The sequence below is a fragment of the Rattus norvegicus genome, chromosome 2, assembly GCF_036323735.1.
Source record: "Rattus norvegicus strain BN/NHsdMcwi chromosome 2, GRCr8, whole genome shotgun sequence".
Classification (NCBI taxonomy): domain Eukaryota; kingdom Metazoa; phylum Chordata; class Mammalia; order Rodentia; family Muridae; genus Rattus; species Rattus norvegicus.
Genome location: NC_086020.1, coordinates 43,829,817 through 43,848,571, shown reverse-complemented (window position 1 = coordinate 43,848,571; position 18,755 = coordinate 43,829,817). Strand labels below are relative to the sequence as shown.

Below are 18,755 nucleotides of genomic sequence, written 5' to 3'. Positions count from 1 at the left end.
AGGCAACTGAGCATTTTTTTAAAGCTCTTACTCAAGTAATTCTGCGAGATGACCCCACCACACAGGCTTGTAAACACACGAGCCTTTCTATCTGGGCGGTTGAGCCTACTTCCCCATCATCGCTGAAAAGGGAAAGTATGACAAAGCCCACAGTATTCTAAGGAGTAATTATTAATTTAAAATAAAAATAAGTAGGAAGGCAGTCAGTGTAAATATGTCCTTTTTTCAAGTTTCATGCTTTTCCATGAAAATATTTGAAAAATGTTTTCAATAGTTTGGAAAAAAAGAACTATTGACGGTTTTAGCCAATACTTTATGATACTCGTACTTTGATGAGGATGCTGGGCTAGTATTAGAATATATGGAATTTGTAAAAATTATTTTTAGCCTTGAGCTGGAGAAGGTAGCGCTCATAATTGAACCCAACTCCTAATTTTTTATCCATCGAACAGAAAGAGGCAAAGATTCAGCCAACTTTTCTATATCGCTTTTCAAAGGATCAAATATCCTGCTCCCGCCTCTGCCTTTCCGCTATAAATTAAGGTAGAAATTGATACCAGCTCATCAGAATTAAGTCTCACCCTCTTTGTCTCAACTAGTCAGTGCCCTTACTGATTTTTGTCATTACAACCATTACCATAAAATCTCAAAGGGAAATTCTATAGAATTGATTAAAAAGTCCCCAACATAATGTTTTTATTAATTATTTGTGAATTTCATACACTACACCTCAATCATACTTGCTTCCCACTTCTCCCAGGTCTGCCCTCCCACCCTCGTGCCATATCCCAAAAAGAGAAAAAAAAAAAAAATTCCAAGTCCATCCAATCTGTGTTGCCCACATACTTATTGGTGCATGGTCAAACGCCCAGCGAGCTACACTTCAGCGTCTTTATCATACTTTCTAAGGAGTCTGTTCAATAGCTTCCAGTTCTCTCTCTCTCTCTCTCTCTCTCTCTCTCTCTCTCTCTCTCTCTCTCTCTCTCTCTCTCTCTCTCTCTTTCCCGTGCGCGCGCGCACGCGCGTTGTTTTTTGGAGGTTTCTTTGGGGAGGGGGACGGGGGAGTTGGCAAACAGCATCCTTCAATGTCTCACATTCTCAGTTATGGATCTGCAGTCATCGATTCCACTTGCAAAAGATGCCTTATCTGCCCATAGTAGCTGCTGGCAACGCAGATCACAGAAACCAGCCGGGTGCCCCTTGGCAGCACAGACCACAGAAGTCTTTCTGGGAGATCCAACCCTGGATATGTACCATTTTTCATCTCGTATGTCTTGTTTCTGCTCAGAATCAGGATGATCATGAGGGTGAGAGTGTGTCTGGGGACAGCACTTCAGTAAGTTCCAGTCTTTCCTATGGGTACCCCAGGTCCAACCATTAAGTTTCCACAGGCAGTTTGTTCTTCGACCCGTGCTTTCCTCTCCACAGTTTTGATGAGCAGTAGCTTGCTGTCCCTCTCCTCCATTTTCTTTCTCCAACGCGGATATCTGGTTGCTCAGAGTCAGTAAGTTCCAGGCTGCCCTGCACCACCTTGTCCTCAGGCCAGGCAGCTGGAAAGGTGGGGCGGGGCGTTCCTTGTAGCAGGAGGTCAAGGGTCAAGACAGGCCCAAGGAATCACTCTGCTTGACATTAAAACACGCCCCTTTTTCTACCGCGGTTGTGCTGGCAAATCTGTTGCCACTGCTCTGCTGTGTCTGTTGTTCCATTTCTCTTCCCCAGAGGTACCACGCTGTTCAGTAATTTATTCTAATTTCAAACTCAGCTCTATTTTTCTTTTTTCTTTTCTTTTCTTTTCCAATTTACCTTTTTTTCTTTTTCTTTTTGTATGTACTTTGCATCCCGATCACAGCTCCCTCTCTCATCTCTTCCCAGTCCCACTCTTATTAATTCCTCCCCTCGTTGCCCCTCCCTTTCTCCTTAGAGAAGGGAGCCTCTTTGGGCACTACCCCATCCTGTGACATCTCATCTCAGCAGAACCTGGCACATCCTGTCCCAGTGATGCCCAACCAGGCAATCCAACTAGAGGGGAAAGGGGTCCAATGCAGGGAACAGAAATCTAGAAAGCCCCTGTTTCACACGACGACAAAGCTGCATATTTGCTACGAATGTATAGTAGAGTCTAGGTCCAGCTTCTGCATTTTCCCAGGTTTGAGACCCAGGCTCTGTGAGCCTCCGTGGTTACAGGTTAGTTGACAGGCAAAGTCATTTTTAACAAAAAATTCAAAAACCACCAGCAAAACATGGGATAACAATGCAGCAGTCCAGCATCGACATCAAAACAAACACATCGGCCACAGGTCATGCTGGAGCTTTAGGGAATGATGCAGTTAATGAGCCTTTCACAAAGAGGCCAAAAAACACGTTAGAAAAAGAACAGTTCTATCGATAAACGGTGTGGTAAAAATTGAATGACACTTGGAAGTATGAAACTAGACGCCTTATCTCATCAACCATTTTTTAAAAATTCTTTTGCTTTTTGCTACAATACCTGCAAAACTAGGATGTATTTGACAAATGACGTATCTGTCAAGAAATTGGTTTCTAGGCTGTGAGAACAACTACAAAAATTAATTAGAAACAACTTGGAAAGGATGGGTGTCTTGCTTAACTTGGCCAGGTTGACTGAATCTGGAATTAGCTAAGAGATAAGCTATAGTCACCCCCGTGGGGATCTTGTTTTATCAGGTTAATAAAATGGGAAAATGCACTGTAAATGTGGGTGGCACCTTCTGGCAGAACCCCAGATAGAAATATGTAAAGGAAAAAGGGTTGATCCCAGATAGAAATAGGCTTCACTCCTTGCCAGCAAGTTCATCTGCCCCAAGGGTGCCACTGCAGAAGCAGCTGCTGCTGCGTCCTTCACAGACATCAGGACCCAGCTTTGTCAGCCTTGCAACAGGGACCACAGACTGGTGGCTGCATAGGAGCCCTTTGGACCTTTGGAGGCAGGTCGAGACTGCTGAGACATCCAGCCTTTCACGTTGAGTAGCTGTTGCTTCTCAGTCTCTTCTGTATGAAAACAGACTTCAGACTAAAAAGACCAGTGCTGGGCGGCATCCATCACCAAGGAAACAAATCAAACACTGAGGTCTCACCTCATCACCGCAGGGAAAATGGCTTTACTAAGATGACTAAAGACGGCAAGTGCTAACAAGGACATGAACCCAAAGACCCTTTGGATCCAATTGGTGGAGAGTTAAATGAGTAGAGCCACTCACACACAGTGGGCAGCAGCAACAACCACACAGAGGCTTCTCACACAAAATAGAAGTACAATATCACACAGGAGTCTCATTATTGGACATAGAACAGAAAGGGTGGAGTCAGGGAGATGTTTGGATTTCCTTGACCACTGCACCACTCTTTATGAGAGTTAAAAACGGCTTGTCCATCAGCTGACAAACATATTAGTGATATATTTTTATACAAAAGGATCACAGTCGGCCATCACAAAGAATGCTATCCCAGCATTTGCAGCAGTGTGAAAGGAATGGGGTTTCTACATGGTACCTAGAACAAAACCGAGCTCAGAAGGGAAGTCTAGTCTCTCATGTATGGAATCCACTGCTGCTCAGAGAGAAGCTGGAAACAGAACAGTGCTTACCGGAGAAGGAGAGAGGGCTCACTGTACAAACATTACTCAGAGAGCTCTAAGCTACAGCTGAAAGTAAGACTATCTGGTGGACATTCACACAGGCATATGACTGAGATCACAGTGATAAAAGCCAATGAAGGGATTCTGAATTTTTTTTTCATCATGAAGAAATAACAAATGTTTGTGGAGTTATAGAGCTCCAGCCTGATTTAAGCATTGTAGAATACATCCACATATTGTACAGAGAACCCTGATCGTCATTTATGTAAGTTAAAAATAATAGAAAAATTAAATATTTCTTATCTTTCTCTCAACTGCAAAGGCCTTCTTAGGCATGCTCCTCCTTTTCAACTTAATGATATTCAGATTCCTTTGAGGTGGGAAAAATAACAATTTACCCACTAATTACTTCCTCCTTGGTGGATCTGAGGCTCAAAAATTAGTGAGGTTTACTGTACCTGGAAAGACCTTGGTTATAAATGTGCCATAAAAAACAGCATTCATAAAACAATTTTGGGTTACTTAAGGATTTTGTGCAGGGCTAGAGAATCAAATGGGAGCTACGTAGTAACTACGTACAAAACCCATTACAGAGCTCACACAATGCAGACCCCCATCTCACTCCCCAACACCACGTGATGTTCTGATCTGAAGAGATACTTGCTCTAGTCCTTGTGCTGTCAGCTCTGAACCACAGAGTCACCTGTCAGCTTGCATTCCAGAGTGCAATGTAAGTCACGGGATTTACCTCTCCTAGTACTTCTAGTCCCTATCTGGAGATAAGGTTGGGTCTGATGGGCTGGGTCAGTGACCTATTGCTCAGTTTCAAAAAATAAATAAATGAATAAGGAACCCTCTAGTTGGTGTTTTCTGTGATAAAGGACAGAAAGTTACACAACAGAGACTTTTTAAACACTGTCATTCAGACACAAGCAGGGGATTTGCTTTTAGTGTTTAAAACTGACTAGGAACTTTGAAGTATTCTCCTATCATAGTTATTAGATCCTGGTTAAGAGACATTCTTTAAGATGATACTATGTTGATGTTTTTCCGAGGGGTGTCCAGCAAATTCTCCCCTGCCCAAAACAAGGAAGTTAATGGAAATGGGGCCTAGACAGGGTCAGAACATTGCTGGGTAGTCAGAACCAGAACTCTAGGGGCAAGAAGCCTCATACGGAACATGGAGGATCCAAAGTAGAAGCTCAGAGGTTTTTGTTTGTTTGCTTGGCTTAGTTTGGTTTGGTTTGTTAAGTGAAATGCTCTTGCAACATCTGGGAGAAAGGTGACGAGAACAAGCAGGCACCTGGTGATTCCTTCCCTGGGGTGAAACCCTATGAGGAAATTACTTTGGTTATAATGAATCTTGGGCCATCTAGGAGCTGGGAGGCAAAATGTGGCAATTCTACTCTAAACCAAATTTTCAAGACATTCCATCACAACCTGCAGAAGGAAGAAGCAAGCCTATGAGTCTCCACGCGACTACGACAGAACGAAAGGAACCAGCTCTAGGGCAAGACAAGAAGGGACAGCAGAGAGCAAAACATTAAAAACAGAATTCAGCAGAGTGAAGAAACAACAAATTTGTTCACCCTACGTAGATGGTAGACATGGGAACTGTAGGAAGAAAGCTGGAATGACTGTCGTATTAGGAAAAAGAAGACAAATACAAAAAATAATTGACAACAGTACACTTTCAAAATGAACATGTCAGAAACCCTCAGGTTTCTAAATCTGAAGATATATTTGTTGAAAATTTTAAATGAATATGTCAAGAGGAAAGGATCAAAATTGAATAAAGTTAATAGACAGAAATATATATATATTTGAATTTGTTATGTAAAATAGATACCAAAAAGTAGGTTAAAAGCAATGAAAGTGACATTATAATTCAGAGGAAATTAAATATAACTACAACTAATTAGGACCTCGAGAGGAAAGAAGAGAGGTAATAGAAAGATGGTGATGGTCATGTAAACTATAAAGGTTTGGTCAGAATATATTTTCTCAACTGATGAAGCACAACTTATTGAAAAAGGGAAAAGGAAATTTTATCTGTAGATATATTCTGGTGAACTGAAGAGCATATTATATAAAAGAGGATATTTTAAGGCAGACAGACAACACAAAAGGATAGGATAAGTACAGAATTCATAAAAGATCTAGAAGGCAGGAGTGATGAGATAATTATTAGGAAGGCGAACATTCAGCTTCAACTTAGAACTGTGTGTTGGGAATGAAGACGAACTGTGATGTTTACAGATAATGGAAAGTAGAGCAAAAGACTCACAAGACAGTAGCTGCAAGGGAAGCTTTCAAGGAAGTACTTTAAGAAAAACCAGTGATGCCAGTTCCTACCTGCTCAGAGAGCTGAAAACCAGACGCCAGGAGCACCTACACACCTGAGAGCAGAGGTAAGACCAACTTTTCTGCTACAAGTGACCTGCCTCGTGGACTCAGGAAACACAAAGGCAGAAGTCCTCTTGGACAGAGCACTTCTGGTTTCTGGCTGTGCCCAGAAACCGGAACTGATCCCATCCCACAGCACCCTGCTCCCAAGTCCCATGGGGAAGAGAGCTGAACACCCAGAAGTGCGGACTTTCTGAGATGGCAGGACAGACTGCCACTTCTGTCCACCTTTGCCCACATCCCTGGCCCAAGAGGAAACTGCAGAGTAGCCTCTGGATACAGGAATATAGGAGCAGTCAGCAGCAGGTACCTGCAGTCTGTGCCCAGAACTGAACCGAACCGGTTGAACAGCTCCCTACACACAAATGCTGTTGGGGAGAGAGCTGGATCCTCAGAAGTACTGATGCTCCTGAGACATCAGTGGAGAGTACTTTCTGCCCACATTTCCGACCCAAGAGGAAATCTCCTAGTGTCATCTGTGTCACCTGGGCACAGGGACCTAGGGGTAGGCAGGGACAGTCAGGGGCAGTCAGGGGCAGACAGGGGCAGGCAGGGGCTGGACCCTTCCGGTTCCTACCTGCACCTAGAGCTGAAAGCCAGTTGCCAGGAGTGCCTACACACCTGAGAGCAGAGCACTCTGTTCACAGAACTGGCTGAAAGAAAACAGGAAAACGGGTCTACAGGAGTGCTGACACACAGGCCTACAGGAGGGTCGAGCCACTGTCAAAAACAGCAAGACAAACTAATACCAGAGACAGCCTGATGACAAAAGGCAAGTGCAGGAACCTAAGCAACAGAAACCAAGACTACTTGGCATCATCAGAGCCCAGTTCTCCCACCAAAGCAAATGCTAGATATCCAAACACACCAGAAAAGCAAGATTTAGATTTAAAAGTCACATTTTATGATGATGATGGAGGACTTTAAGAAGGACTCCCTTAAAGAAATACAGGACAACACAAGTAAACAAGTAGAAGCCCTTAAGGAGGAAACACAAAAATTCCTTAAAGAATTATAGGAAAACACAACCAAACAGGCAAAGGAATTGAACAAAACTGTCCAGGATTTAAAAACTGAAATAGAAACATTAAAGAAAGCACAAAAGGAGACAAGCCTGGCAATAGAAAACCTAGGAAAGAGATCAGGAGTCATAGATGCAAGCATCATCAACAGAATATAAGAAATAGAAGACAGAATCTCAAGGTCAGAAGGTACCGTAGAAAATATCGACACATCCATCAAAAATAACATAAAACGCAAAAAGCTCCTAGCCAGGAAACATCCAGGAAATTCAAGACACAAAGAGAAGATCAAATCGAAGAATAATAGGTATAGAAGAGAGTGAAGACCCCCAACTTAAAGGACCAGTAAATATCTTCAATGGAATTATAGAAGAAAACTTCCCTAGCCAAAAGAAAGTTATACTCGTAAACATACAAGAAGCTTACAGAATACCAAGTAGATAGGACCAGAAAAGAAATTCCTCCTGTCACATAATAATCAAAACACCAAATGCACAAAACAAAGAAAGAATATTAAAAGCAGTAAGGGAAAATGTCAAGTAACATATAAAGGCAGACCTATAAGACTTAAACCAGACTTCTTACCAGAGACTATGAAAGTCAGACGATCATGGGCAGATGTCATGCAGACACTAAGAGAGCACAAATGCCAGCCCAGGTTACTGTATCCAGCAAAACTCTCAATTAACATAGATGGAAAAACCAAGTTATTCCATGACAAAAGCAAATTTATACAATATCTTTCTGCAAATCCAGCCCTACAAAGAATAATACATGGAAAACTCAAAAACAAGAAGGGAAAATACACCCTAGAAAAAGCAAGAAAGCAATCTCTTTAGAATGCAACCAAAAAAGAGAGCTACACAAACATAATTCCACCTCTAAATATGAAAATAACAGCAAGCAATAATCATTATTCCTGAATATCTTTCAACATCAATAGATTCAATTCCCCAATAAAAAAGACGTAAACTAACAGACTAGATATATAAAGAGGACCCAGCATTTTGCTGCATACAGGAAACACACCTCAGAGACAAAGACAGGCACTACCTCAGAGTAAAAGACTGGAAAACAACTTTCTAAGCAAATAGTCTGAAGAAACAAGCTGGAGTAGCCATTCTAATATAGAAAAAAATTGACTTTCAATCAAAAGTCATCAAAAAAGATAAGGAAGGACACTTCATATTCATCAAAGGAAAAATCCACCAAGATGAACTCTCAATCCTAAATATCTATGCTCCAAATGCAAGGGCACCTACATTCATTAAAAACAAACAAACAAACAAACAAACAAAAACCTTAATAAAGCTCAAATCACACAGTGCACCTCATACAATAATAGTAGGAGATTTCAACAGGCCACCCTCATCAATGGACAGATCATGGAAACAGAAAGAAAACAGAAACATAGAGAAACTAACAGAAGTTATGAACCAAGTGGACCTAACAGAATGTTAAACTAACAGAAGTTATGAACCAAGTGGACCTAACAGAATGTTCTAATTTATAGAACATTCCATCCTAAAACAAAAGGATATACCCTCTTCTGAGGACCTCCTGGTACCTTCTCCAAAATTGACCATATAATCAATCACAAAAAAGGCCTCAACAGATACAGGAAGATAGAAATAATCCCATGCGTCCTATCGGATAACCACAGACTAAGTTTGATCTTCAATAACAACAATAGCGACAGAAAGCCGACATATACATGGAAGTTAAACAACACTCTACTCAATGATAACTCGGTCAAAGAAGAAATAAAGAAATTAAAGACTTTCTAGATTTAATGAAAATGAAAGTAAAACATACCCAAACTTATGGGACATGATGAAAGCAGTGCTAAGAGGAAAACTCCTAACTCTGAGTGCCTAGAAAAAGAAATCAGAGAGAGCGCATGACAGCACACCTAAAAGCTCTAGAACAAAAAGAAGTAAATATACACAAGAGGAGTAGAAAGCAGGAAGTAATCAAACTCATGGCTGAAATCAACCAAATAGAAACAAAAAGGACTATACAAAGAATCAACAAAACCAGGAGCTGGTTCTTTGAGAAAATCAACAAGATACATAAACCCTTAGCCAGACTAACTAGAGGGCACAGAGAGTGTATCCAAATTAACAAAATCAGAAATGAAAAGGGAGACATAACAACAGAATCTGAGGACATTCAAAAAATCATCAGATCCTGTTATTATAAAAGCCTATATTCAACAAAACTGGAAAATCTGGAGGAAATGTACAATTTTCTAAACAAATACCAGGGACTATAGTTAAATCAGGAACAGATAAACCATCTAAACAACCCCATAACTCCTAAGGAAATTGAAGCAGTTATTACCAGTCTTCCAACCAAAAGGACTCCAGGAATAGATGGATTTAGTGCAGAATTCTATCAGCCCTTCATCGAAGACCTCATACCAATATTGTCCAAACTATTGTACAAAACTGTGGTCTTCTGTGAAGCCACAATTACTCTTATACCTAAACCACACAAAGACCCAACAAAGAAAGAAAACTTCAGACCAATTTCCCTTGTAAATATCGACGCAAAAATACTTAATAAAATTCTTGCAAACCGAATCCAAGAACACATCAAAACAATCATCCATCATGATCAAGTAGGCTTCATCTCAGGAATGCAGGGATGGTTCAATATATGGAAATCCATCAATGTAATCCACTATATAAACAAACTCAAACATAAAAACCACATGATCATTTCATTAGATTCTGAAAAAGTATTTGACAAAATTCAACACCCTTCATGATAACAGTCCTGGAAAGATCAGGAATTCAAGGCCCATACCTAAACATAGTAAAAGCAGTATACAGCAAACCAGTATCTTAACATCAAACTAAATGGAGAGAAACTTGAAGGAATCCCACTAAAATAAGGAACTAGACAAGGCTGCCCACTCTCTCTCTCTACTTATTCAATATAGGACTCAATGTCCTAGCCAGAGCAATCAAAGAACAAATGGAGATACAGTCAAACTAATAGAAGTAAAAGTGGGAAAGAATCTCGAACACATGGGCACTGGGGAAATTTTCCTGAACAAAATACCAATGGCTCATGCTCTAAGATCAAGAATCGACAAATGGGACCTCATAAAACTGCAAAGCTTTTGTAAAGCAAAAGACACTGTTGTTAGGACAAAACGGCAACGAACAGATTGGGAAAAGATCTTTTCCAATCCTACATCTGATAGAGGGCTAATATCCAAAATAGACAAAGAACTCAAGAAGTTAGACTCCAGAGAACCATATAACCCTATTAAAAATTGGGTACAGAGCTAAACAAGGAATTCTCAGCTGAGGAATATTGAATGGCTGAAAAGTACCTAAAGAAATTCTCAACATCCTTAGTCATCAGGGAAATGCAAATCAAAACAACCCTGAGATTCCACCTCACACCAGTCAGAATTGCTAAGAAAACAAACTCAGGCAATAGCAGATGCTGGTGAGGATGTGGAGAATGAGGAACACTCCTCCATTTTTGAAGGGATTGCAAACTTATACAACCACTCTGGAAATCAGTTTGGAGGTTCCTCAGAAAATTGGACATTCTACTACCTGTGGACCCAGCTATACCTCTCCTGGGCATATACCCAAAAGATGCTCCAACATCCAATAAAGCAACATGCTCCACTATGTTCATAGCAGCCTTATTTATAATAGCAAGAATCTGGAAAGAACCAGATGCACTTCGACAGAGGAATGGATGCAGAAAATGTGGTACATCTACACAATGGAATATTACTCTGCTATCAAAAACAATGACTTCATGAAATTCATAGGCAAATGGTTGGAACTGGAAAATATCATCCCGAGTGAGGTAACCCAATCACAGAAAAACACACATGGTATGCACTCACTGATAGGTGGTTACTAGCCCAAAACCTCGAATTACCCAAGATGCAATCCATAGACAACATGAAGCTCAAGAAGGATGATCAAAATGTGGATGCTTCACCCCTTCTTAAAAGGGGAAACAAAAATACCCATAGGAGGGGATAAGGAGGCAAAGTTTAGAGCAGAGACTGAAGGAACAGTCATTTAGAGCCTGCCCCACATGTGGCCCATATATATACAGCCACCAAAACTAGATAAGATGGATGAAGCTAAGGAGTGCATGCTAATAGGACCTGAATATAGGTTTTTCCTGAGAGACACAGCCAGAGCATGTCAAATACAGAGGAGAATGCTAACAGCAAAGCACTGAACTGAGAACAGGACCCTCGTTGGAGGAATTAGAGAAAGGGTTGAAAGAGCTGAAGCGGCTTGCAACCCCATAAGGACAACAATGCCAACCAACCAGGGCTTCCAGGGACTAAACACTACCCAAAGATTAAACATGGACTGACCCAGGGCTCCAAGTGCATATGCAGCAGAGGATGGCCTTGCTCAGCACCAATGGAAGGAGAAGCCCTTAGTACTACCAAGGTTGGACTCCCAATGTTGGGGGTGCGTTAAGCGGGGATGGATGTGGAGGGGAACAGCCTTATAGAAGAAGGGGAGAGGGAGAGGATATGGGGCTTATGGACAGGAAACTGGGAAATGGAATAACATTTTAAATGTAAATAAAGAAATATCCAATATAAAAAAGATAAACCGCCCCAGAGTCCGGGAGTCAAAGCCGGTTGTCAACCCAGTCCTGTCCTGCAGTCGCCTGCCTCTTCTTTTTTGCTTTCAACATGACAGATGCCGCTGTGTCCTTCGCTAAGGACTTCTTGGCTGGTGGAGTGGCCGCGGCCATCTCCAAGACGGCGGTGGCACCCATCGAGCGGGTCAAGCTGCTGCTGCAGGTGCAGCACGCCAGCAAGCAAATCATGGCAGATAAGCAATACAAGGGCATCATAGACTGCGTGGTTCGCATCCCCAAGGAACAGGGAGTCCTGGCGTGGTAACTTGGCCAATGTCATCAGGTACTTCCCCACCCAGGCTCTCAACTTTGCCCTCAAAGATAAATACAAGCAGATCTTTTTGGGTGGTGTGGACCAGAGGACCCAGTTTTGGCGGTACTTTGCAGGGAACCTGGCATCAGGTGGTGCTGCTGGGGCCACATCCTTGTGCTTTGTGTACCCTCTTGATTTTGCCCGTAACCCGTCTAGCAGCTGATGTGGGCAAAGCTAGAGCTGAAAGGGAATTCAAAGGCCTTGGTGACTGCCTAATTAAGATCTACAAATCTGATGGGATTAAGGGCCTGTACCAAGGCTTTAATGTGTCAGTACAGGGCATTATCATCTACCAAGCTGCCTACTTCAGTATCTATGACACTACAAAGGGAATGCTCCCAGATCCCAAGAATACTCACATCTTCATCAGCTGGATGATTGCACAGTCTGTCACTGCTGTTGCTGGCCTGACTTCTTATCCTTTTGACACGGTTTGCCGTCGTATGATGATGCAGTCTGGACGCAAAGGAACTGATATCATGTATACAGGCACGCTTGACTGCTGGCGGAAGATCGCTCGAGACGAAGGAAGCAAGGCTTTTATCAAGGGTGTATGATCCAACGTTTTCAGAGGCATGCGTGGTGCCTTTGTGCTTGTCTTGTATGATGAGATCAAGAAGTACACATAATTATGTCCTAGGTGTTCTCCCCGAGAACAGGTTTGTTGTATAATAGACCATATTCTTGAACATTCTGGACAGATTCTCTGAGCTTGTCTGTTTTATCGATGGCAACTATTTATCAGTTGAAAAGTGGGAAGCAATAATATTCATCTGACCAGTTTTCTCTTAAAGCCATTTCCATAATGACAATAACGATGGGACTCAATTATATTTTTTATTTCAGTCACTCCTGATAATAAAAACTTGAAGAAATAAAAATATCCAAAACCAAAAAAAAAGATAAACTAATGACTTAAAAGCTTCATTATTTAAGGAAAGATTGAAATATGAATAAATATCCTTTAGAGAGAAAAAAAATACTAACTCTGGCCACCAAGGAAGAAGGGCAGAACTGAAGTCCTAGACAGTGATACATACATTGGTAGACAGGAGATTGAGACTATTGGAGTGTCAGCTATAGTTCTGATTTTGGAAAAGTACGTAAGTTACAGACCATATGAGGGCAGCAAAATCTATGTCTGTAGAGAGAAATAATCTATAAAGAAATAAAGAATCAAAAAAGCAAAACAAATCAAGAGATTACAAAATTTGATAGCAGAAAAAATTGTTGATTCTATCATAATAATAATAATAATAAAACAAAGAGGAAGATGATAGTTATCAATTATATAAATACACTTACAAATATCTATGTAAACTAAAAATTATCAGTGTTTTTTCCTAATCCAGTTTAACATCGTTTATAAACAATACTCCTGAAGGGTAAAGGCAACATGATGAACCAATATAGATGAAGGTGATACATGAGGTCGTGAAAACTGCAAATGAAACATAGTAGCTACTTCATTCATGGAATAATAACATTTAAAGCAAAGAGAGTCACTAGTCTATATTAGTACATAGCTATATGACATTTGAATAGGACACCAATAACAAAGCAATCTTTAAATGTAAACATCAAAAATCATGAAAAGGACTTGAAAACCTGCAAATCCATCAACATAATGGCGTACTGTGAAACAGCTCTCTCAGATGTCACTGAGACTGAGAATATAGATCAATGAAAACATAGACTGGGACTCGCCCTGCCTACTTTGTTAATGGCTATATATAGCAATCACCATGCAATCGCTGGAAAATGCTCATCCTGCTCAAGGACGTATGGATTATTTTTAGAATGGATTGCGTACGAGCCCATAAAACAAGTGTAAACACATTCCAAAAGATAACACATGCAACACCTTCTCTGATGGAGTGCAACTAACAATAGTCAATACTAAAATTATTTAGATAATGGAACTGAAATAGAAAAGATAATGAAAAATTGTATCGACAATTTAGTGACCTTATTTTTCCGTCTACGGGTCATATGAGAAATGTTAGTGGCAATTAAAGAAACATCAATCATATAAACGTACAAATGAAAAGTGGCAAAACAAATCTCAGTCATTCCCAGACATATTTTCAAACGAGCAACAGCAAGTGGACTCAGCAGATTGTATTTCCCCATCTCTCTTTTCCGTGTGATGTATGATGTGTGATGTATGATGTGTGATGTGTGATGTGTGTGTATGTAACAAAAAATAAAGAAGATATCACAAAGTTGAAAATGATGTAAATACAGTCCTTATATCTCATGTGTGAAACTCTCAAAAAAAATTTAAAGAGGAGGAAAGGGAAGAGATAAACGATGTCATTATATTATAATCTGAAAACATGGAGTTAAGGCATTTTTACTACTTTCTAGACATCCAGCCTTGACCAATCCACTGATCCTTCATTTGTCTCCATTCAGAAGGGAAAACTGAAGAGTACTTTTCTTTCAGCATTGTGAGGAATGCTGAAATTCATGAATGCTTTGTCTTCACTTACGTCTGTGTACCATACACAGGTCTGATACACAGCACCTGGCCAGGGTAGTGGTCACCTCCTTCAGGGATGCATGTAGAAGTGAGAAGAGACACAGGGGAAACATCTTGTGATGATGGTAAGTTCGATGTGTGTTTGTACAAAATAGGTGAATACATTTATTAAAACTTGGTGACTGTAGACTTGTAAAAACCTTTGTAAGAAACAGAGAAAAGTAATGTGAAGCTTGCCAATGCTCTAGCATTAAAGATTAAGAAAGGAATAACAGAGTACACAGAAAGGCAAAGTGCTCGAATCAGCTAAGACATTTGTAGAAGAGGAAGAGGGGGACATTTTGTTGTACTGATATAGGATACTCAGTACAAATCTGTAACGATAAAGGTCTATCATGCAAGGAAAGACGAATGGTCATAAAACAGAGAGTCATTGACCCGCCTTAGTTCACAGTGGTATGACATGAGACAAATGGTATAGAAATTATCTCCACCCTTTGGGGGCTAGGAAATACCATTCACTCAGGAATATGAAGGGAACTTTCATGGAATAACACCAATCCTATGGAGGTGAGTGACCTTTAGAGACAGCCCAAGAACAATACAGGTTGTTCGAGCTTGCAGTCTTTGAACCAGTTAAGGTTGAGAAACCCCACTGACAATTGAAGTGATGGATTAGGGTCAGCAAAAAATGGTCTAGTCAAATCATCACAGATCCCTTCCTCACTGGCTTCTTTCCCCCATCTTTCGGGGATGGCTCCTTAAGCTTCACATGTTCCTGAGACTACAGAGAATTCTATTTGAAAACCTTCTTTTAAGGACCGTTGACATAGAAAGGCAGCATTGTGCATTGGGCTGAAAAGACAAAGACATTTGGATTTTGTTTTGGTTTTGTCTGCCACTGTCTTAACCCTAGTTCCCTGTTGATACTGCAGAGTGGGGAGAGGAGAAAAAGGAGCAGGCAGAGGAGGTGGAGAGGGGTGGGAAGAAGAGAAGTACAAGAAGAACAGAAGGAGGAGCAGGAGAAGCAAGAAGAGGAAAAAGAAGAAATAGTAGTAGTAGTAATAGTAGTAGTGGTGGACCTCAGGATGCGTCCACATGGAAGAAAGCAGAAAAGAAGCAGTCTCAAAAGAAAGGATGGCAAACAAATTCATGATAGATAACCCATCAATCCATCTCTGAGGTCCTCTACCCCTAAAGCCTGCTTCTCCATTTGTTGCATTGACCTTTCTTAGAAATGTATGTTTTATTATTTTATTGGTACAGATGCTTTGTCTGCACTCATGTCTGTGTACCACATACATGCCTGATCCTCACAGAGGCAAAAAGAAGCCATTTGATTCTCTGGAACTAGAGATGTAAATGCTTGTGAGCCACGGAGTAGATGCTCGGAATCAAATCTGTGTCCGCTGGAAGAGCAGCTGGTGCTCTCAACACTAAGCTCTCTCTCCAGCCCGGAACACATGAACTTTTGGAAGACACAACCCACCATTCCAGCCTTTCTTTTCCGGGGTCAGTACCTCTTAGCGTTACCTCATTGACGAAAGTAGGAAACGCACAGGAAGTGTTTAATGCTAAAGTGAAATGTGAGCTTTTTTCTCACATTCTCAGCCAATAAGCATTCTTCAAAGTGTTTTCTTCTACCCTTAGCTCATTATTTTCCTACCTGAGAATCACTTCCCTTGTACTTTCAGTAACACTCAAGTCTTAAAATGCCACCCCGAGGCACATGATTCTCAGGTTGATGTCTATATCTGTGATTTCTTTTTCAAAATCCACACCAGACTTCTAACTGCTACCCAGAAAACAGATCGGCAAACTCTTAGATGCAGCTACTTCACAACAGCTGCTGAGAACAGAAATCAGTCTTCTCCATTGATGAACCCCCTGATAGACTGACCAAGGCGTCAGCCCCAAACACATGTAGAGGGAAGCAGCACTAAACTGACTCAGCATGTTATATTTACGCATACATGTGTATATGTAACAATGGTAGTTAAAGAAGAGGTCATTCATTTGAGAGGGAGTGCAGAGGCATAGAAGGAGTCAGTGGGGGGGTGAAGAGACAGAAATTATGTAAATACTATATTCTTGTAAGAAAGTATCAAAAATTTTTAAATAAAATATGACTTTACCATTTCACTAATCTTCCTACATCCTTTACTTAATGACCTTTTATTTGAATGATGGGGCCCTCCATGAAGGCTAAAATGCTCTGACTAGCCCTTGTAGCACATCCAATTTAAGCTTATCCCCGACTATCTGACAAATAAATGATACTTAGACTATAGTTATTTTATTTGGCTGTGACAATTACAGAGGATGGAGGGATGAGAAGGAATTCCTAATCTACTCTTCTAACTGCTGGCCTGGCTACCTCCCAAGCAGTATACCCAAGATACTTGCTGTTTCTCTTAGCCACTCATGGTCCATCTTCTCTCATGATAGCATCTTCCTCCCCTCTCCTTCTTTCTCCTTCTCCTCCTGGTTTGCCAGTTAGGTCACACCAAACCTATCTACATCTAATCCCTACAGTAATTTTCTGTAGCCAATTTTATTTAACCAATAGTTTTAAATCAAGGAACAAGGTTTGCACAATGTCTTAGTCAGCATTCTTTAGAGTCACAGAACTTATGGGTAGTATCTATATAGTAAGAGATTTGGTTGATGACTTACAGTCTGTAGTCCAACTCCCCAACAATGATCAGTAGCAGCTGTGACTGGAAGTCCAAGGATCTAGAAGTGACTCCATCCCATGAGAGAGGGAGAAGGGCAAAAAGAGAGACTCTACCTTCTTCCAATGTTCTTATGTAAGTCTCTAGTAGAAGTTGTGTCCCAGATTAAAGGTGCGTACCACCACGACTGGGTCTGGGACTTGCTTTGTCCCAGGTGACCTTGAACTCAGAGATCTCCTTGCCTTAAACTCCTGGGATTCATAGCCACTTTGCCTCAAGATCTCCATACCAAGATCCAGGTCAGAAACTTGTATCTCCCAGCCTCAAGATCAGGATCAAAGGATCACAGGTGAGCCTTCCAATTCTGGATTGTAGTTCATTCCAGATATAGTTTAGGTGACAACCAGGAATAGCTACTACACACAACAAAAGCTTATAAACAGGAGAAGTTGCTTGTAGGCCTAGAATTTTGGTATAGAATTTAGCATTGCAATACAGAGCAACAGATCAAACCTTAACAGGCCTTATTTTTGTCAAGTTCACCTCCTACATCTATGTTCACAATAAGTCAGTTCTTCCACTCAGTGCTGCCTTTCCATTAATCCTGATAAGTATTTTTATGGAAATACTCAGTACCTCCTGCCCAAAGCACCACAGTAATTTCTTGTTGATCTGAAGGCCACCCTCTACTCAGTGCATTCCATGGAGAAATTTCAAAAGTTACCTGCAGCATGTAGCATGAACCATGTCCCCCTCTCTTCAGAAGCATTTAATTCACCCTCTAGAGAATAAAATGTGCATTTTTCTTCCTGCATCATTAGTATAAATTTGATAGCATGTTTCTTTATCTCCTTAGGTACCTGAATTTGTACGATAAAGGCAATAAGTAGAGGCTACTAGACACTGCTAATTTCTACTAGTGCTGCCTATTTCTGGTCTGTATTCGCAAACTATAAAAAATAGCAAGCAAGTGTGCCCATATATCAGAAACAGTTGATTTTAATTTTAAACCTACTGATTTCTATCAAATAACTTAGATCTTTTCTTGGCTATCTTTTCCTCTGAGGTCTAGGACATAGCTAACCTAGGACATGCCTTCCTAGTGAAAGGAAAAAGTTTAAAATTGCCCCCTAGACAAAAGTTGAAGCCAAAAGCGGGCCCTGGGGAACCACCTGTTCCAGAAACTAGCTGATCACAGAAAGAGTAATTGCACCAGCTGGTTCAGCCACTTTGTTCCAAAAACTAGCTAACCATAATAGCAGCTGACCATAGTAGCAGGAACTGGTTAACCATAAAGTTAGATTAAAATCTTAAAGAACAATCATGAGAAACAGGAGGTTCTTCCTTGTGATTTGGTAACAATTATGAGAAACAGGAGGTTTTTCCTTGTGATTCGGTATGGTTTTTCCTTTAAATACCCCTTCTCCCAACCATTCGAGGTCGAATTCCTCTACCCTTGCGTGGGAAACGAGTCTCCACCCCAGTGCACTGGTTTCTGTCGTCCCTATCAATAAACCTCTTGTTGATTGCATCAAGATCAGTCTCTTGTGAGTTCTTGGGGGGGGGGTCTCATCATCCTGAGACTTGAGTGAAGGTCTCCCCGCTTTGGGGG

General features: G+C 40.9%; 1 pseudogene; it reads left to right on the top strand.

The window, feature by feature from the left end:
* Positions 1–11,645: 11,645 nt before the first annotated feature.
* Slc25a5-ps7 (solute carrier family 25 member 5, pseudogene 7) lies at positions 11,646–12,552 on the top strand (annotated as a pseudogene).
* Positions 12,553–18,755: the final 6,203 nt, after the last annotated feature.